Source organism: Hibiscus syriacus, unplaced genomic scaffold (assembly GCF_006381635.1).
Source record: "Hibiscus syriacus cultivar Baekdansim isolate YM2019G1 unplaced genomic scaffold, ASM638163v2 tig00110551_pilon, whole genome shotgun sequence".
Classification (NCBI taxonomy): Eukaryota; Viridiplantae; Streptophyta; class Magnoliopsida; order Malvales; family Malvaceae; genus Hibiscus; species Hibiscus syriacus.
In genome coordinates this window covers 1,797,023-1,819,474 of record NW_024062778.1, presented here as the reverse complement: position 1 = coordinate 1,819,474, position 22,452 = coordinate 1,797,023, and the positions used below count along the sequence as shown (strand labels likewise).

Below are 22,452 nucleotides of genomic sequence, written 5' to 3'. Positions count from 1 at the left end.
TCTCTTAATCTTCTTCTCTTTCCTAACATTTGTATATATATGATGGCAAAGGAGAGCAAATAATTGAATGTGGTGTTTGAATATGGATTGCACACTTGGAAAGGAGTATGGGAGACGTGGAAGTTTAGCATCACTTTACTCTAACACAATTTATGCACGTAACACCGGTTGCAAAAATTTGTGTCGGCGTGTGAATATTAAAAATTGAAAGGGTGTGAGATTATAAAACTCCTAAAGTCAAATAATTTATATAAAATATATAAAAATATTTAATATATAAAAAATATTTAAAATTTCTAAAAGGTGAGACTGCACCTAACACATCTCGATCCATCATGCGTAACACTCATTTTTGGAACACAGTCCCATGTACCATTCTATCATTCCAAAAACTGTCTCTTTCACTGTTTTATACAATGATCATACATCTTCATGGACTAATAATTTTATCAAATTATTTACTTTCAATGAGTTGGTATCATTTTATTCATAATAAATACATAAACTTATATATATAAAATAATTGTGCTTAATATTATTAGTTTAGTTAATGAAAGAAATGAATTACTTATTGTTTTCCTATTAGTTTAAGTTTGGTCGAAGATAGGAATGGAGGTATGAATTTGTGTCATAAGATAATTTTTTAAAATTTTATAAAGGATAAATAATAAAATTTTAAGAGATAAAAATAGATTGTTAATAAAAAAATACAATAAATATCTAAAATATATTATAATTTGAAATTTTTAAGAAGACGATTTTCTTTAATTGTCCATTTCGATCTATCTGTGGTTAAAGAGTATTATATATATAATACTTATAATTAAAAATAATCCTTACGCGTATGAATTAAGTAACCCCAATAGTTAAGGTGATGATTGTTATTACTAGAGGTCCTAGATTCGAATATATTATCTGCATGTATAATTAAATATTTATTGTCAAATGATTGAAATTTTTTTTAAATATATATTATCTTGTATTCAACTCAAATTAATTAAAAAATAATCATTTTGTAATTAAAAAGACACCGTTTCATTTCATGCACTATCTTTCATTCAAACGTTCCACCCCAGTAATTTAATCATATATATTATTGAATTATTAGACTGATAGATAATGAGTAATTTTTTTTTATAAATTTGAGGTGAATATAATATATTATGTGTTTAAAGGTGTAATTATTTAATAATGTACGTTTATATTCTTATATATATATATATGTAGTGTTCGAATTTAAAATCTTAAAAAATAATAATAAATCATTTGACTTTTAAGATAATTTGATCCATACGAGCAATTACTTTTTTTATAAAGAAAATAACCTCAGTGACCAAAAATCTCATATAATATACGATTTTAACCAACTTTTTCCGGATTTGCCAAAATGACCAACAAAATCGCAATGCGATCGCTAATTCGCAACGCGATCTCCATTATCGCAAATCAGTTTCCAGATTCGCAACGCGATTATTACTATCGCAATGCGATTTTCCAATTTCACGTTGCGATTTTCCCAATTCGCAATGCGAATAAGTAAATCGCAATGCGAATTTGGAAAATTGCAATGCGATACTGACTATCGCAACGCGATAATACAAAATCGCAATGCGATACTGACTTTCGCAACGAGATAATACATAATCACAATGCGATTTTCAAAGCGCCATTAGTATCGCAAAGCGTATTTTATTTTCAAATTCCAAACACGAATATTAATATATTGGAACACTGAACCGTCCACAGTATATCCCGTAATCGCAACTCATAACCTAAAACCTAAAATCACAACTCAATCCCATCTCCATCTCTCACTCTCTCACCCATCTCCGACAAAATCCGTCCCCATCTCCAGCGAAATCCGTCTATCTCCATCTCTCAGAGCCACCCTCATAATCAGAAATGGAAAATCAACCAAATCAACCACCGAGGGTTAGTTTTTTTAATTATTTTCTTTTTGAAATTTTTGCATTATTATTAGATTTTTCATATTGAAATTGATGATAAGTTTACTGGTAATTTCAATAATAGATTAACCATTTCACTTAGATTGCTTATTAAATCAACCGAGAATCACAACGCGAAATGAAAATCGCAACGACAAAATCGCAACGCGATTTTATTCTCTCGTTGCGATAGTCAAATTCGCGTTGCGATTGTCATTTTCGTGTTGCGATTTTCATTTTCAGAAACTATTCTTCTTCTGCAAATTGAAACTTGAATGAATTGCATTACTTCAACCAAAAAACAAAGACAAATAAGAAATTCACAGTGTTGCAAATTTAAGTTTGAAGAATAAACTACTACTCTTTATGTTTATTATTGTTTTTGGTATATCTTCACAGTGTCGTTTTTGGTATATCTAACTTAGTATGTTTATTGTTTTTGTAGAACTTTTATTCGGCTCAATTGACCTTAAGAAATAAAGTCAGCTTGGCCAAAACAATTGCGTCGAAGCTTTCACCTGCACAAAGAAAAATGTTTGAGGATACTTGCTTCGGGCCATGGCTGAAAGTACAACATCCCGGTGGAGATGCGATGTTGACACACCTGTTTCTTCAAACCATGACTAGGGATCTACCTGATACTATACAACGTCGTGATGAAGAGATATGGTTTGATTTTCCACCGGTGTATACGTGTTTTGGGCGGGAGGAGTTTTGCTTAATCACCGGTCTACGCTTCAGACACGATGATGTAGGTCGGTACACTAGACACATTACCCGCCCATCATGGTTATCCCGGGTTTTTCCTGAGCTGGAGAGGCCGAATCTACACGTGGAAGACCTGACGAGATTATTGAATAAGAAAGATGGTTTTACTCGGATGGATGACGTCGATGTTGTCCGAGTATGCCTTCTAATACTTTTGCATGCCGGCTTTTTAGGCAGAGAGGCCAGACAACATATTATGAATGATCTAATTAAATTGGTAGAAGACCTAAATGCATGGAACCTGTTTCCGTGGGGCTCGTATTTATGGAAAGCTACATGGAATAAGTTATCATCTGCCTTGGATGATCGAAAAAGTTTGCATGGCGATGGTTCCAAATACACTTTGACAGGCTTTATTTGGGCCTTTAAGGTAAGAATTTTTATATAATGTTTCCAAAATTATAAGTAATTATTTAACAATTACTAATGTTTGTTATTATATTGTTTGTAGATTTGGATATTTGAGGCCTTTCCCGCCATGAAGACATATGCAATAAAAACTTCAAATGATATTCCCAGGGCTATTTCCTGGAAGAGGAAACAGACCTTGCAATGGGAAGATTTACTACGATATACGACAATAAATAATGTAAGTTAACATAAATACTACCATATGTTTATAAATAAGTTATTACTAGTACACGTTTAACTTTTTTTGAGCTTTTATATTGTTAGGAGGCCAACACTCCATTACAGAGGCTGACACCCACAGAAGCTGAGCTTGCCACTGATTGGTGGCAAGCTAGTAAGCGTTTTTTTTGATGGCACGGATGATGAGCAGCCTCCACTTCGGGAGCCATCACCTCACCCAGAGCTATCACCTCACCCAGAGCCATCACCTGATCGACCCGACTATACATCTCCACAACGACAGCCATCACCTATTCTGTCACATCATCGAGCCTCTTCTCCACCATCACCGCAAGATAGGCGACCGACAAAGATGCCACGACGTTTATCTCCATGTTCTCCACCTCCACCTCCACGGGATGAGTTAGGGGAGTTACGTGATGAGGTCAATGCCTTGCGTGAGGAGGTCGGTACTTTACGCAAAGACGATGGTGCATGACGTGTTGTGGTGTCTACTTTACGTGGTGAGGTAGCCGCTCTACGTGAGATGGTAGCATCGTTGCAGAATGCGGTTCATACTCTACGCAACGAGGTAAGTTTAAGATTTTTCATATTTAACTTGATGATAAATTTACTCGTAATTTCACTTAGATTAACCATTTTACTTAGATTGCTTAATAAATTCATTCGGTTGCTTCCAATACTGCTAAACTGTTTTTATTAGTATTTGTTTTTGGTTTTGTTTTTGTCTTTTGGTTAAAGTAATGCAATCCATTCAAGTTTCAATTTGCAGAAGAAGAATAGTTTACTTTCGCAACACGAAAATGACTATCGCAACGCGGAAATGGCTATCGCAATGCGAAATGAAAATCGCAACGACAAAATCGCAATGCGAAATGAAAATCGCAACGACAAAATCGCAACGCGAAATGAAAATCGCAATGCGATTTGTGTTTTGCGTTGCGATTTTGTCGTTGCGATTTTCATTTTGCATTGCGATTTTGTCGTTGCGATTTTCATTTCGCATTGCGATAGCCATTTCCGCGTTGCGATAGTCATTTCCGCGTTGCGATAGTCATTTTCGCGTTGCGAAAGTAAGTTTCGTGTTGCGAAAGTAAACTATTATTCTTCTTGAATGTTTATATATGTTGTCCTTTCAAATGTTTATATAAGTGCTTACTTCTGAAATGTTATCTGATGCATTTTGTGAACTATGATAGAATAATGACTTGGGTGAATACAATGCAAGTTTGAAACATATTTGTCTTTGTTTAATATCATGTCTGTTTATTTACTGATTTATGTATTAATTTTTTTTAGCGGCTCGATAAGGTGGATGCTTTACGTCGGGTTTTCCTTGCACGACGGAGTTTACGCATCAGACGACGTGAATGTGCTATTACGTATCCGTTCACCCCAATGGTGCGAAGACTCCGCAAGAAGAAGCCCGACTCACCTGTTATCCCTCAAGAGTCCCCTCCAATCGTTCAAGAGGCCCCTATCATCCTTCAAGAGTCCCCCCATCGTTCAAGAGGCCACTGTCATCGTTGAAGAGGTCCCTCCCACCATTCCAGAGCCCGATTCACATGGGGTAATATATCGAATTATTGAGAAACCCCCACCATTACCGGACATGATGGATGAGAGTTGGCTCTCGTATGAGTTACCGGGTAGTACCCTTCCGGTATCTGAAGTGGAGAGGAGACAACTACCGGAAACAATTATGGATAATACCCTTTGGGCTAAGACCGCAGTTGATTTTTATCTACATGAACGGAGCCAAGGGTGTTACACTGACATAAGCAAACTCAACGATGAGATGTATTTGGTGCTTAATCGGTCTTGGTGGGGTGTGTTATTAGGGGTTGAAGACAGTGGCTATTTCGATGGGGAGGTAAGTCTTATATTTATCTTATATATGATTTTGATTAATTTTTTTAAAAATTAATGTAATTCACTAATATATGTCTTTTTTGTAAAACAACATATCGATGCGTGGGTGTCACGTCTTCTAATAATAAGGAAGCTTAGGAAAAATAAAAAAAATTCGCGATATACAATAATGCCGGCGGCTTTTCACGCAGTTCACTTGAAGAATCAACGAGATGAATCATTTTCGTTGGGCAATGGACAAACTAAACTTTATCCTGCATGGTGGGAGGCCGATAAGGTTAGTGTTTATTTTTTAAATTTTTTAAAGGTGTTCATAAATAAGTGCGCAAATAAATGAATTATTACTTATGATTGCAGGTGTTTATCCCTGTTTTGGAATGTCGTCATTGGCTTCTCGTCCAACTTCAGCTCCCATCCCTGAAGATAATAGTATATGACAGCATGATAAATTACATATCACTGTCTGATTTGAGAGATATTATCAAGGGATAGAGCTCTCATTTGGCTAAATTCTTGGATGGGATTAATTATTGGACTTATTCTGGACACAAGAAGCTAAAGAAGTTCAATGTCACAGTTGTCAGAGATGAGACCGCGCCACAACAATCGCCGGGAGCCAGAGGGGATTGTGGTCCTCTCGTATGCATGTGTTTGGCGCGTTTGACGACGAGAAGCACAGAGTTTCTACCTCCCACCGATAGAGATAGAGCTGCAGTAGGCTTGTGGTTTCGGCATTATATGGCTAGAGCGATATATTCGAGACTCTGCCTACCTACATCCGCGTTATGAAAGTATCCATTGTTAACTGGTAAGTCAAATGCAAGTTTTGTTAACATATATACTCCTTTTGGTTTGAAAATGTTTGGTTAAGTATCTAGAATTCAATAATTTGCTGTTTGTAGGTTTTAGATGTGTAGGAAGTCTTGTTTGAGCAAATGTTTGGTTTCTGCAGGTTAATCCTTAAGTGAACTTCGTGAAATGGATGTACGGGTGCAAAAGTTGATTCATTGATTCAATAATTGATGAGGAAATAAGAATTATTATTATTTTTTGATTGTTTAATTGATTTGTAAAAAATGATTTGTAAATGTTGATTTTTTTAATTGATGTGTACATAATTCTTATTTGTGCTTGTTTAATTGATTGAAATGTAATAGTTGATTTGTTTATTTTCAATATGCATTATGTTGAAGGCAAAACAGACTGTCGCAACACGAAACTGACTATCGCAACGAGAGAATCGCAATGCGAAATGAAAATCGCAATGCGAAATGAAAATCGCAATGCGAAATGAAAATCGCAACGAGAAAATAGCAATGCGATTTTCATTTCGCATTGCGATTTTCTCGTTGCGATAGCCATTTTCGCGTTGCGATAGCCATTTTCGCGTTGCGATAGTCATTTTCGCGTTGCGATTTCCCCGTTGCAATAGTCAAATGAATGTCTAATAAGTGATAACAACTGAACAGATCATAGCAATGTTCAAACTCAAGTTACTAATACATGCCTAACTGAAAATGTTAAAAGTGCACACATAAAATACACATAATACAACGTTTGCATTTAAAAATCACCTAAGTTAACAGTCCCAAAAGGTGAAGCCGGTTGTGATTGGGATTTTGAAGATGATTGCGATTTTGATTGCCTTTTGCTTGACACCATATGAGCTTTGGATTTTGATGAGGATCCATATTTTGGTAGAGGAAAAGATGATTGTGATGGAACTGGTGAACCACATGTCAACCTTGTATGACCACTTTCCTTGCACCGACTACATGTCGATCTCTTCTTCTCTTCACCCTTAGACGGTATACGATCGTGACTTTTTGGTCGGCCAGGTAGCCTTCTGTCCATGGCTGGTGGCAAAACTGTTTGTAAGTCATCTGGTATGTCCCACTCAGAAGGATCTTGCGAAACTAAAACATGTTGCGAACTTTGAAAATCGCATTGCGATTCTGTATTATCTCGTTGCGATAGTCAGAATCTCGTTGCGAAAGTCAGAATCGCGTTGTGAAAGTCAGTATCGCGTTGTGAAAGTCAGTATCACGTTGCGATTTTGTATTATCGCGTTGCGATAGTCAGTATCGCATTGCGATTTTCCAAATTCGCATTGCGATTTACTTATTCGCATTGCGAATTGGGAAAATCGCAGCGCGAAATTGGAAAATCGCAACGCGAAATTGGAAAATCGCAACGCGAAATTGAAAAATCGCATTGCGATAGTCATAATCGCGTTGCGAATCTGGAAACTAATTTGCGATAATGGAGATCGTGTTGCGAATTAGCGATCGCATTGTGATTTTGTTGGTCATTTTGGCAAATCCGGAAAAAGTTGATTAAAATCGTATATTATATGGGATTTTTGGTCACTGATGTTATTTTCTCTTTTTTATATACGATTATATAATGTGATTTAAATGAAAGAGATGTATTTATTTACTCAATTCTCATGACAAGGCTTTTATAATACACGTGGTAAGTTGTTTTTATTAAAATTACTTTTAAATGTTTCATATAATAATTTATGAGTTAGATAAATTTAATCTATAATAATAAACAATTTATATATATATATATATTCAAACATATCAGTGTGCATGATTAATTACTTATAAATTAATTTTACTGTCTTCGTCCTGCTTTGTTTTAGTTATAAAATATTGTTTATATTCGTTCGTTTAATAAATAAACGGATATAAATGGACTTCTTGCCGAACAGTTCATAAACGGTTCGTTGAACGTTCGATTTGTTTACAGGCTTATCAATGGTTAAAGAGATGATTATTATTCTAAGAGATCTCGAGTTCGAACATCGGTGACTACAGGGTGTTTGAGCGTTCTTTGTCAAATGATTAAGAGTCTTTCGAACATCGATTTGTTCTTTGAGCGTTCTTTGTCAAATGGTTACAGTCAAGGAAGGCACCATTGAACTGCCCTTTCGGTACCATTTTAATTTGTCGGCTGTCTTAATTACAAAAATTAAAATATAAAGATTCGATTTAAATTACTTACCTTTGAACGATTGAAATCACCTCTAAAAAGTTGAAAACGTTAGATTATAATATCAAATAAAAATTAAATTTTAAAAAATAAATCAAAGAAAGAAATATTAAATTTAAAAAATGTTATAAAAATGTTAAAAGAAAAAATAAAATAAATGAAGATAATATTAAATTTAAGAAAAGAAATAAAATATAAAAAAATATTAAAAGAGAAAATAAAAATAAAATAAAATAAAATAAAATAAAATAAAAAAGAAAATAAAGATAAAACAAAATAAAATAAAAAAGAAAAATATAATGAAATAATAAATAATGGTAGTAAAGATAAAAATGAGTTTTTAAAAGTTATTTTTAAAATAAAAGATAAGAATTAAATAAAAAGAAAATAAATAATCTAAAAAGGTTGAGATAAAGAGAAAATTATAGTGTAAGTAGCCTCAGACTTCAACTTTGCCTCAAATTCCTCTGATCATCGAAATATATCTTTTCTTCAAAATTCACGTCGGTTTACAAGGACAATTCTTTGCTGCCGACTCGGATTATGTGGTTTCAACAATAATTGGTTTTGATCTCAGTTTTCTCTTAGCATACAATTTTGCTAAGTGCGTTCTCAGAAAGTCAAATATGAATTCTCACGTTTAGAATTGAGCCTTCGCTTTAGCCTTCGGCTTAAAACAAATTAGCTAAGCATGACCAAAGTCATATTTAGCATAATTGTGGAAAACGAAATTTAAAAGAAAAAAAAGAAGTGTACGAAAAATAGAGAGAAAGCTAGAGAGAAGAAGGATATTTTATTCTCAGATGTGTGTGAGCTCAGATGTGTGTCTTCTAGGCTTACCTTGAGAGGATATTTATCGCCTTCAAATTCCTAAAAACAAGCTAAAGATAATTCTTAAAATAATATCTTTTATCCTAATTAAAACACTTAAAACTATTTAAACTAAAATACCTAAAACAAAGATAAAATAAAATAATATTTAAAATAATATCCTAAATCCTAATTGAAATACTAACATCTATTTAAACTAAAATACAAAGATAAAATATAATATTAATATATATACTAAATAAGCCCCGGACGAAAATGGGTGTCTACAGCTGCCCCTCTTTGTCCTTTTTCATGTAAGGAAAAATAGGACAAAGATAAAATGACACAAATTTTCATTCGGTAGTTGCAGCTGACTTCTCCGTCACGAAGTTGGATCAGTCTTGAAATGATATCCTTCTTCATGTAGTTTAGAATTTGAATTAGAAGGTGGTTTCTTGTGGCCAAATTATAGTCAACCTTGGTCTTCTTCTTGGTTTAAAGACCTCAGCTTGCAAATTCAACCGGAAAGTAATTCCTCGATGCTACCATGTGGTTGATATGCCCTCGAGCTGAATGTAATCGAACTCGAAGGTTTTTGTTGATAGATAACCCTTCTCGCCTTGAGCTATTATGTGACTTAGGTTAGAAGATAGTTCCTTGTTGTTGCAGTTGACTCATTTGCTGTGGAATTGAGTCGATCCATTGGGCACGATATCCTTATTCGTGAACTTGAAATCGTGAGTGGCTCATTCGTTGTGAAGTTGAGCTTTGAACTGAAAAATCCTGAGCACGATATCCTTCGTCGTGAAGTTGAAACCAGGCTCAAAGCATTGGAAAGTCGCTCCTGGATCATCTTTTAGCCCAATATACATCATCGTGAAGCTGAAATTTTACTTGAAGACTTTGGTATGAAATTGGTTTTTTATTGTTGTGTTATAGATGACTCATTCATCATGAAGTTGGGTCAATCTTTGATGTACGATATCCTTTGTTGTGAAGTCGAAATCGTAGGTGGCTCATTTGTTGTGAAGTTGAGCTTTGAACTGAAAAATCCTGAGCACGATATCCTTCGTCGTGAAGTTGAAACCGGGCTCAAAGCATTTGAAAGTCACTTCTGGATCGTCTTCTAGCCCAATATACTTCGTCGTGAAGCTAACATTTGACCTGAAGACTTTGGTATAAAACTGGTTTTTGTGTTACAGATGACTCATTCTTCGTGAAGTTGGGTCAATCTTTTGGGTACGATATCCTTCGTTGTGAAGTCAAAATCGTACGTGGCTCTTTCGTTGTGAAGTTGAGCTTTGTATTGGATATAATTTGTTGTGAAGTTAAAATTCAATCTTATAAATTGAACCGCTTTGAGATTAATATTTTTCGCTGTGAAGTTGAAATTGTGGGTGACTCATTCGCTATGAAATTGATCTTTGAATTGAATGTCATTCGTTGTGAAGTTGAAATCTAATCTTAAAAATTGCATTGGCTCAAGTTTAATGTCTTTCGCTGTGAAGTTGACATTGACTCTAACAAGAATAATTTGGAGGGAAATCTTCAATATCTTGTTGTCAATCCTTATGACTCTTGATTCTGGATTCTTGAATTTCTGATCTTGATCTTGGATTCTCCACCATGTTTAAATCCGATGTATAGAATTTTAATTCTAGTATTGGTTTGGGCGATGCCTTTCAGTTATCTCAGGTATGGCGCATAAGCCATGATCGGCTTCCAAATATCTTCTAGAAACTTCCACGTCAAACCGTGTCATGCCTAGAGTCGTGACCAAATAATAAAACAATTGCAGAATACCTTCCTTTTAGTGCAATTTCCAGAATCTGACATCCTGTACAGAAAATGAATTAAAACGAAAAAATGATTAAGGAGTAATTTAAAAGAAAAATATTTAATAAATTAAACACTTATCAAATTCCCCCTCACTTATTCAATGATTATCTTCAAGCATTCCTCAATTAACATGTCAAAATCATAAGTTGTCATATTCAATTTCAATTTATTCCTCAAACTTCCAATCGAACTAAGTCCATGACATTTGCTGAATTCAAGTTACAATCAAGCAAAGACACAACTAAGAAAATTTAAAGTAAGCAAGACATCCCAATTAATTGTCAATTTCAATGAAACATGACTCAATACCTCACAAAAATTCACACATATCCGCTCAAAGTGTTTGGGTTGAATGAAATCGCTCAAACCGAAACTAATCAAAACATTACCATAGGCTTGGAATCCAATCAAGTCTCCACTACGAAAAATGAACATAATGCAATAATCAAGGGGTCTTTAAACAAGGTGTATCGGGTCTTAGGTTAGGGTAGGGAAAAGGCCAAAAAGAAAAGTTTAAAATACCGAAACAAGAGATCGAAATAATTAAGAACAATCCACGAATTAACATGAAGTATAATGAAACAAGGAAAAAGAATAGATGAAAGACAATTGAAACGATCTATTTTTTCCCCTCTTTTTTTTAACGAAGGTGTTTTTTGAAACAGTGAACAACTTGCTTTTTTTTTCGAAACAATGATTTTTTTCTTTTCTTTTTTTCATGGAACAAGAGTGATACAAGATCTCAAGTCTCGGTAAGGGTGTGAAAAGAGAGCAAAAATATAAAAAAGAAAGGCTTGGGGTTTAATTAAGATGTAAAACAAAGAAATGGAAATAGGCTCAAATATGGTTCACTAGTGGTATGTAAATGGGTAGGCTTTTTTGGGAATAGTGGGTTTATCCTAGGTGCTCCTATCAAATTAAAACATTACGTTAAATATGTAGTCTCGATATGATTGTGATTACAAGTTCTAGAACATCCTAATTAGTCTGGCACACACAAGTCAAACAATGAGCAAGAAAGAAAATGTATGCTCGTTAGGCTCAAATCTCACAAGAAAAGTTTATATGCATTGAGTCAAGTTCATCTCTATCGACAAAAGCATGAAATATCTATACTTAACAAAAAATTCACCAGCTATACCAATCACCAATCATGCAAATTAAATTCGATCAAAACATGATCACAATCCAAAAGGAAGCAAGAGTATAAAGTGAAGTTCAAGGCTAGCAACCAATGATCCCAACACATCAATATCAGAATAACTCAATTTCAAACAATCAAACAAGTTAAGGAAAAATTTGGCGACATACTTATCTTTCCCCTCACTTAATCCATTTTGTCCCAAAACATATATTGAATTTAAAAACAAAGAGAGGGAAAAGGAATACTCCCCAATCTAGTGGAGAAAAAATTTGGACCATTTCTCGATTTGTGCGTGTCATCCTTACGTAGGGGCCATGCTAATATTCGTTTGGGAAGTCAAAGTCTAGTGGCTTGAAATTTTCAGCAGTTCTGCTTGCTAAGAAATCCGATATGGCATTTCCCTTTATAGCTTTTTGGCTCACGTACTCGATGTCAAATTCAGATAACAACATCTACCATCGGGCTTTTCGATGGGAGGATATCTGATTTTGCAATCAATGAACTTCTTACTCAGGTAGTAAATGACCCTTTCCTTTCTCTCGGATTCATCATGCTGACCCAGAACACAACCCATTGAGTTCTCGAATATAGATAAATACAAGAATAGAAGTTTACCCTGAATGAGGGACATTATGATAGGAGTGTGAGATAAGTATTCTTTTATTTTCTCGAATGCAGTCTGGTAATTCTCATCCCATGTTCTAGAGTTATTTTTTCGAAGAAGGCAGAAAATTAGGTCACACTTGTAGGTCAATTGAGATATGAACCACACTATGTAATTTAACCTGCCCAAAAAACCTTGAACCTCTTTCTTTGTTTGTGGTGGAGGTAAATTATGGATGGCTTTGACTTTATCTGGATCGACTTCGATACCTCTCCTACTAACCACGAAGCATAACAGCTTTCCGGATGTTACCCAAAAGGTACATTTGTTGGGGTTCAGTTTCATCTGGAACTTTTTTAATCTTTGAAGGAGCTTTCTTAGATTCTCGACATGTTCATCTTCAGTTTGTGCTTTGAAAATCATGTCATCGATATAAACCTCAATTTAGTTGTGCATCATGTCATAAAACAAGGTCACCATGGCTCTTTGATTTGTTGCCACAACATTCTTTAGTCCGAAGGGCATCACCTTGTAGCAGAAAGTTCCCCACATTGTGAAAAATGTGGTCTTTTCCAAATATTTAGGATTTGTCTTAATCTGGTTATATCTGTAACACCTGTAACCCGTATAATTATACCTATACAGATTATAGATGTTATCCGAATTTCTAAAACCATTTTACGATTCGAAAGCGATTTAAAATTTATTTTCTTAAAATAGTAAATGATATTATAAATTTTCATATCATAAAAATTACGTTTCGTTGTAACCAATTTAATTCAAAATATTTTTATTTATGAATAGTGAATAGTACCCGAACAGTGAACAGTGGGGGAATCGATTCCCTGTAGCAGGGGAATCGGCACCCCTTTTTCATACTGGACATGCTACAGTAACTTTCAAAAATTTCATATAAATCTCATAAAAATTAACCTTTCATCACTATAACAATTTCCAAAATTTATTCAACAAAATAAATATAACATTATCAAATTACATGCCACTATCTAAATCAAATTTCACAATTGGATGTCTTACTGATATTGAAATATACCTCTCAATGCTTGATGTCATTCTGAACTCTTTATTCTTATTCTTTGCTTTTTACCTACGCGTGAAAATCATCACACGCTAAGTATAAACTTAGTGAGGCAATTAAAACATTTAACAGTGCAATACAATTCATGCATGATTTTCAATGTCAAAAATTGAGTTTCCATAAAATCATTTTTACCATGATCAAAATAATATAAAATCCCTTACCATTTATTCCATAAGCTCGTAAGCTTATTTTACCAAAATACTTACCATTTAAATTCCATAAGCTCGTAAGCTTATTTTACCCATATACTTGCCATTATTCCAAAAGCTCGTAAGCTTATTTGTATGCTTACCTTTTATTAAGCAATAAACCATAAACCATAGCCTATAGCCCAATATTCAACCCTGAGGACCCTGGGTACACGAGTCAAATATAAGCACCGTAGTGCTATCCCGAATATGACACATAAGGTCGTGCCCACCATATACACTAGGTATCCTTTAGTGTATTCCCGAATATGCAGCCTGCTGCTGGACTCTATGGCATGCCAACTATACCCTGTCCCTCAATAACTGACTTGGGCATACAGTCTATTTTATTTGATTCATCCATGGCAAAGTATATTATCAATATTTAACAATGGGGCAGTTCATACCCGAAATAACATTCATGGTAAAATCATATGCAAAAATCAGTGATCAATGCATTTTAATTTCATACTCTGACATATCAATGTCAATTTATAAAAAATGATATAAAATCATGTCGATATAAACAAGGTCGACATATCGCAAGTCTTCCTTATGATGTATAAAACATCCATGTATAATTTCATGCATGTATTGCACTCACCTTGACACTTTATGTCTTTCAAAATATATAAGCCTCACTATTGTCCACAATAAGCCCTTTTATATTTGATTTGCTTCGATTACAAATCAATCACAATCTGTATAAATCACAAATTCATAATAATCCATATGTTAGTATTTTACTAACATAAATACATTCCATCATATCTCCATACTATATTTGAAATTCATCATCTATCAAAATATTTAACTCTTAATAATTCCTTATAACATTGGAACCAACTTTTCCCATTTACTCAAAATGGTCTTCACCATTTTACCACTTAAATTCTTAATACCAATAATTCCAACATTGAAATTATTTCCATTCAAATGCTTTTACAAAAGCATAAATACATTTAAGTACCCCAACTATGCAATTGTTGTACTTAAATCACCAATCATTTCAATCTTCCCAAAATAATCAATTTCACATCTAACACTCTTTTCAATTCTCAAACAACAATTCCAGAATAGTACATCAATTATACAACACTTATACAATAACCCATCAATTTTCCAGAATTCAAACAACTCGTACTACCCTTAAAGAATCATTATTCTGTATTGATATAGACACTGAAATTCAATTATGTTTCTTTATTTAAAAACTAGACTCGAATACGAATCTATCCATATAAATAACTACTTCTAATTCATTCTGTACAATTTATGGTGAATTTTCAAAGTTCACCAACAGAATCTGTTTTGTACAGAATTCTGCTGTCCGACTTTTCTGACCTTTCCTCAGTTAAAAATTCATATATATTTTTATACAACTTGAAATTGATCCCCGTTTGTTTTAAAAAAACTAAATCCATATATGAACACAATATATAAAATTCACCTCCAAATTATTTTTATATATTTTCTGGTGAATTTTCGAACCTACTATAATTCCCAAAATCTAAACTATTTTTCTTTAACCTCATCCTTGTGTTCTTCATTAATTCATACAGCCTCAAAATCATCAATAATCATCATCAATTTCAACAACCATAGTATAAACCCAAATTTCCAGATTTGGGGATTTTGAAATCAAGCAAGATAATCATGCAATATTGATACCAAATGATAGCGTTTTTCACAAATAACCATTTTCTATTTTCATCATACTCATAATCCTACAGAAATGGCTTGAAAAAATGAGTTAAGGCTTGCTCTTACCTTAGGAGAAGACCACGTCTGTTTTGGAGAAGAAGATAGCAAATTTAGATGACATTTTGAGTGCATTTCATCTTAATTAACATAATATCTCACTTTAAATGAATATAAAATTCATTTAATTGGGATAAGACCAAGTCACCATTAATGAATCTCCAAAATCACCATAAAACCAAGCCATATGATATTACAAAGTCAAATATAATTTAATTTGACTTTGACCTACGAAAATGCCCTGAAATTTTCAAAACTTGCGTTTTAGTCACTAAATTCCACTGTTTCGGTTAAATATGAAAATTTGCACATTTCCAGACCAAATTTCTCTGATCCAAAATATTAAAATAATATTTCCAACCATTTTATAACATCCTTCAAATTTTTTTAAAATTCCGATTCGATCAGAATTTACCGATTCCTTACCGGCTTTAACTCTTTCTTTACTAAATTCCAAATCCAACAATATGATTTCCATAAAACTCTAATCTCAAGAGTAAACCATATATTTATGGAATAAAAATCTTTTTAGAAAATTTATCACTTAATTCCCTAAACTTTTCCCAAATTTTAACTTTAACCAACAAACTTTCAAAATTTGCATTTTGGTCATTATCTAAATTTTTGGGGTATTACAATTCTCCCCTCCTTAAGAAAATTCGTCCTCGAATTTTAAACTTTATGTGAAAACCATAACTTCTCTTTTATGAGGATTGCACTTTCTATTGTAGATTCATAATCCTAATTTAGGGTTGTACGAACTGGTAAGACATAATCTCATCTCATACAAAAACCTCTTCTGTCAACTTCTTGAATTTCAAATTTTTTTTCCCTCTTTACTTTGAGAATTTTGTAAAGATCATGCACATCATTATATTTTGAACTTGTTTAATCAAATTCTTCAATCTGATTTAAAAATATCTACACATTTTCATATCATCATCTCTATCCCATGTAACGTCCTCTACATTATGATTTTTCTGAATCACTTTAACTAGAGAAATCATCTTGTTACGTATTTCTTTGATTTCTCAAGCTAATATTCGAACTGGTTCTTCTTCATAAGTCAAATCCGTTTGTATCTTAATTTCCTCTGATGAAATAACATATGAAATATCCAATCGATACTTTCTAAGCATCAACACATGAAAAAATATTGTATACTTTGTCCAACTCTGGTTCCCAAATACCTCCAGAGTTAATGTTAACTGATAATCCATCAGTCCAACTCTTTTTAATATCTCATAAATTCCAATGAATCTTAGATTTAGTTTTTCTTTGCATTTTAGGCGCAACATCTTTTTCCAAGGTGATACTTTAAGAAAAACTTTATCACCTTCATGAAAATTCAATCTTTTTTTTCAATTCAAGTCTACATAAGACTTTTGTCGATCAATTGTCATCTTGAGACTTTCTTCAATTATCTGTACTTTATCATAAACCTCTCTTTCAATAAATTTGGGCCAACAAGATTCCGATCTTTTAACTTGAACCCATTCAATGGTGTTCGTTATTTTCTCCCATATACAATTTCATACGGAGCCATCTTGTTACTCAATTGATAACTGTCATTGTAGAAAATTTCTACTAAAATTAAATACTTTTCCTTTCCCATGATTCCTTGGAATCAATCACACATGCACTCAGCATATCTTCAAATATATGAATAATACTTTCTGACTTATCATCCGTCTGTGGATGAAAGATCGCACTGAAATTCAATCAAGTACCCAAACTTTATGCAAATATTTCGAAAATCTTAAAGTAAACTTTGGATCTCTGTCCGATATAATGGAAACTGACATTCCATGTAGCTGAACTATCTCTTTAATATATAACTTGTATAATTATCCAATGCATAGTCTATTTGCATCGAAATAAAATGTGCCGATTTAATTAACCGGTCACTATCACCCAAATGGAATCCCTTTTTTTATGTCAGAGATAACCCTGTAACAAAATCCATAGTGACTCTTTACTATTTCCACTCTGGAATAGAAATCAGTTGCAACAATTACGAAAACACTTTATGCTCAGGTTTTATTTATTGACATGTCAAACATGTAGCAACAAACTCAGTAATGTTTCTTTTCATACCTAGCCACCAAAATGACTCTTTACATCCTGATATATTTTGTTTCCACTTGTATGCATAGTCAGTAGACTATAATGTGCCTTAGAAAGAATATCTTTATTCAACTCATCATTATGAGGAATACAAATTCTTCCTCAATAATTTCCATCAAAGTTGACTTCAAAGTCTTTAGTCTCGCATTTTTTTTCCATAAGTGAAATATTGTTTTTTCATTTCTCATTTTTTTTCTCTTTCTTTTCTTTCTCATTTTCATTTTTTTTCTTCTTCGTTTTCATTTTCTTTTTCTATTTTTTTTCTTCTTATAAGATATATATTTTTCTAGCTTTTATGCCATATGCCGAGACAACATGACTATGAAAATCAACTTCTAATAGTCAAAACTCACACTTTGACAGTTTAGCATATAACTTTTTATCCTTAAATATTTCGAATACAGTACGAAGATAAGCATCTTGCTCTATCTTTGTATTCGAGCATACCCGAATGTCATCAATACGACCACCTCAAATTAATCCAATTAAAATTGAAATACTTGATTCATCAAGTCTATGAATGCTACCTGAGCATTTTTCAAACCAAACGGATTTACTATGAACTCGTAGTGTCTATACCGTTTCTTGAAAACTATCTTTGGAACATCTTCCTCTTTAAAATTTAACCGGTGATATCCCATTCGAATATCAATTTTAGAAACATTATTGCTCCTTTTAAGCTGATAAAACAAGTCATCAATCCTCAAAATAGGATATTTGTTTCTGATAGTTAGTTTGTTTAACTATCAATAATCTTTTCAATAATCTATGCATAGTTGCATATATCCATTTTTTTTATAACCAATACCTTTTTACCCCAAGGTATAAAATATTCAGTCTAATGCATCCTCCATTTATCAGCTCTTGCATTTGTTTATTTATTCTTTTAGCTCAATCGCAATCATTCGATATGAATCCATAGATACAAGATCAATGCCTTAATAACCCTTAGTATTGAATTCCACCTCTAAATCTCGAGGTAACCCATAATAATAAATCTAAAAAGACTTATGGAAATTCCCAAGTTATGGAAATATCATTTGATCTTACTTCAGATACTTGAGTATCTATTACCTTAGCTAGAAAAGCTATGCATCCTTTTTACATCATCTTAATCATAACCATTTCTGATATCACTTATTGATGATTTCACTTTTTCATCAGTCATTAAAATTTTTAATTTATCTGCACTTTTTTTAATAAATTAATCGCTTCTTGCGACCATTAACCCAACCTTAATGCAGAGACAACCAACTCATGATCAAAATGTTCTTAAACTTTTTAATGATAATCCCATTAGATTCGTCAATAACATAAGCTCCTGAATCTTTACTGGACATTTATTAATTGTCCTTCTAACACTTGTATCATAATCGTGACCATGACCATGACCATGACCATGACCTATGGGTCTTCCGTTATAATATCACTCGATATCAAGTAGAATTGAATATTTCTACTTTAGAATTCCTTATTTCATTCTTAAGGAAATATTTATAACTTTTCTAGATCCATAGAAATTATTCTTGAATAATTAAAACCTTTTCCATCTCCAAGGAAAGTCTTAATGTTCACATCGTTCAATAAGAAAACTTGATAAATTTGTAGCAATAACTTCATAGCAGTTAATGCTAAAATCACACTAGTAAACAAATTTACTCCTTTTCTTATCATTACGAACTTGACACTTTTAAAGTTCTTGAGAATCCATCTCAATCTAAACAACAATTCATTGTAGCATGGAAAGTTGGACAATCCATTTTCACATATTTACCTTCACAAGGTAACTCTATCCAATTTTATGGACTTGATTTTTGTTCTCATTGATTCCCTAATAATTCAACTTTCTTTAAACTTTTAGCAGAAATCATATTTACCGCTTACTCAATTTCTCTTACTCAAATCATCAATGATTTAAACAATTTAATGCTTAGCTTAAATATTTCTCACTTATTTAAGCTTACCTGAAGAACCTCAAAATCATTCACTAGATTCAGATATCTCCTCTGGATCCTCATCCGATTCGACTTTTCTTGTAAGTCATTCAAACTTTTTAATCAATTCTTCTAATTCATAAACATTGTTAAACAATGTGACAATTCTTCCACAGAATGAAGAAAAATCCTTTAAAACATCCTCCACCCTTCTAAGGTGTTTTACATAAGCCATGTCAGTTCCTTTTTGGTCGATTTCAATCTCGACTTTCTTTTTAACTTTTTCGATTTTCTACCTTTATCTTTAATTCCAACATCTTAACATAGTCAGAATCATCATACATTAGTAAAGAATAACTTTACTCCCAATAAATATCATCACAATATATATACAAATATCAGTAACTTTTGACATCCTAGTGGCATGTATACACTTTTTAACTCAAAAACAACCTCGGTTTAGTCCTAGAATCGGCTAAACCTGTAGCTCTGATACCAATAAATGTAACACCTACAGGGAATCGATTCCCCCACTGATCACTGTTCACGGGTACTGTTCACAATTCATAAAAAAAATATTTCGAATTAAATTGGTTACAACGAAACATTATTTATATGTTATGATATTTATTCTCCCCTCCTTAAGAAAATTCGTCCTCGAATTTTAAACTTTCTATGAAAACACTAACTCCTCTTTTTCCCTTGTAACGTCTTTGACATTATGATTTTGCTAAATCACTTTGACTAGAGAAATCATCTTGTTATGCAGTTATTTGATTTCTCAAGCTAATATCCAATTGGATTATTCTTCAAAAATCAAATCTATTCAAATCCCAATTTCCTCTATTGACATTTAAAAACTCTGGTCGATACTTTCCAAGCATTGACACATGAAAAATATTGTATACTTTGTCCAACTCTGGATCTCAACTACCTCCATAGTAAATGCTAACTGATAAGCCATCAATCCAATTTTTTTATATCCCATAAGATCCAACGAATCTTAGACTTAATTTTTTCTTTTGCTCCCAAAACACAATTTTTTTTCCAAGGTGATTCCTTAAGAAAAACTTTATCACATTCATGAAATTCAATTTATTTTCGCTTCAAGCCTACATAAGACTTTTGCCGATTAAATACCATCTTGAGATTATCTTTACTTTGTCTTCAACTTAATTCAATAAATCTGAGCGAACAAGATTTCGATCTTTTAACTCGAACCCATTCATTAGTGTTCGGTATTTTCTCCCATATAAAGTTTCATACGGAGCAATCTTGTTACTCAATTGATAACTGTCATTGTAGAAAATTTCTACTAAAATTAAATACTTTTCCTTTTTCATGATTCATTGGAATCAATCACACATGCACTCAACATATCTTCAAATATATGAATAATACTTTCTGACTTACCATCCGTCTGTGGATGAAAGATCGTATTAAAATTCAATCAAGTACCTAAAACTTTATGCAATTATTTCCAAAATCTTTAAGTAATACCTTGGATCTCTGTCCGATATAATGGATATTGATACCCTTGTATTCGCACTATCTCCTTGATATACAATTCTGTATATTTATCCAATGCATAGTTAATTTGCACCGAAATGGAATGTGCCGATTTAATTAACCGGATACTATCACCCAAATGGAATCCTTTTTATTTGATGTCAAAGGTTGTCCAATAACAAAATCCATAGTGACTCTTTACTATTTCCACTTTGGAATATAAATCAGTTGCAACAATTACGAAAGCACTTTATGCTAAGCTTTTATTTGTTGACATGTCAAATATGTAGCAACAAACTCAGTAATTTTCTTTTCAAACCTGGCCACCAAAATGACTTTTTACATCCTGATATATTTTGTTCCCACTTGTATGCATAGTCAGTGAACAATAATATACATGAGAAAAAATATCTTTCTTCACTTCATCATTATGAGGGAAACAAATTCTTCCTCGATAAAATAGACACCCATCAGAGTTGACTTCAAAGTCTTTAGTCTCATTTTTTTTCAACTTTCATTTTGTTTTCTCTATTATCCGATATAAAAACATCGGTTTTATTTTCAATTCATCCAATAATGCACCATTTTCTTTCGACAATAATCTCACATCCATAGCTCGCAAAGCTGTAAAAGTTTTCCGACTAAGTGCATTTGCTACAACATTTGTCTTACATGAATGATAATCAATGATCAAATCATAGTCCTTTAAAAATTATATCCAGATTTGTTGTCTCAAATCGAGCTCTTTTTGAGTCAACCAATATTTCAAACTCTTATGATCCATGTAGATGTGGCATCTCTCCCCATACAAATAATGACGCCAAATATTTAGAGCAAAAACAACCGATGCTAACTCAAGATCATGAGTAGGATAATTGCTCTCATGTGCCTTTAATTATTAAGAAGCATAGGCTATCACCATTCCTTCTTGCATAAGTACACAACCTAAACCATTATGAGATGCATCACTATACACCACATACTCTTTGTCCGATTCCATTTGTACCAACACTGGTGCTTCTGATAAAATATTCTTTAAAGCTTTAAAACTCTCTTGACATTTCTTAGTCCAAGCAAATTAAACATCCTTTCTCCAAAGCTTGATCAAAGGAGAAGCAACAATCGAAAAGTTTTTCACAAACCTTCGATAATAACTAACAAATCCCAAAAACTTCGGACCTTTGAACCTTCTTTGGAAGTTTCCTTTTAAGCTAATAAAACAAGTCATCAATCATCAAAATAGGATATTTGTTCCTG

The 22,452-nt window shown here is 32.9% G+C and overlaps 1 pseudogene; it reads right to left on the bottom strand.

The window, feature by feature from the left end:
- Window positions 1-12,233: 12,233 nt before the first annotated feature.
- LOC120131300 lies at window positions 12,234-12,297 on the bottom strand (annotated as a pseudogene).
- Window positions 12,298-22,452: the final 10,155 nt, after the last annotated feature.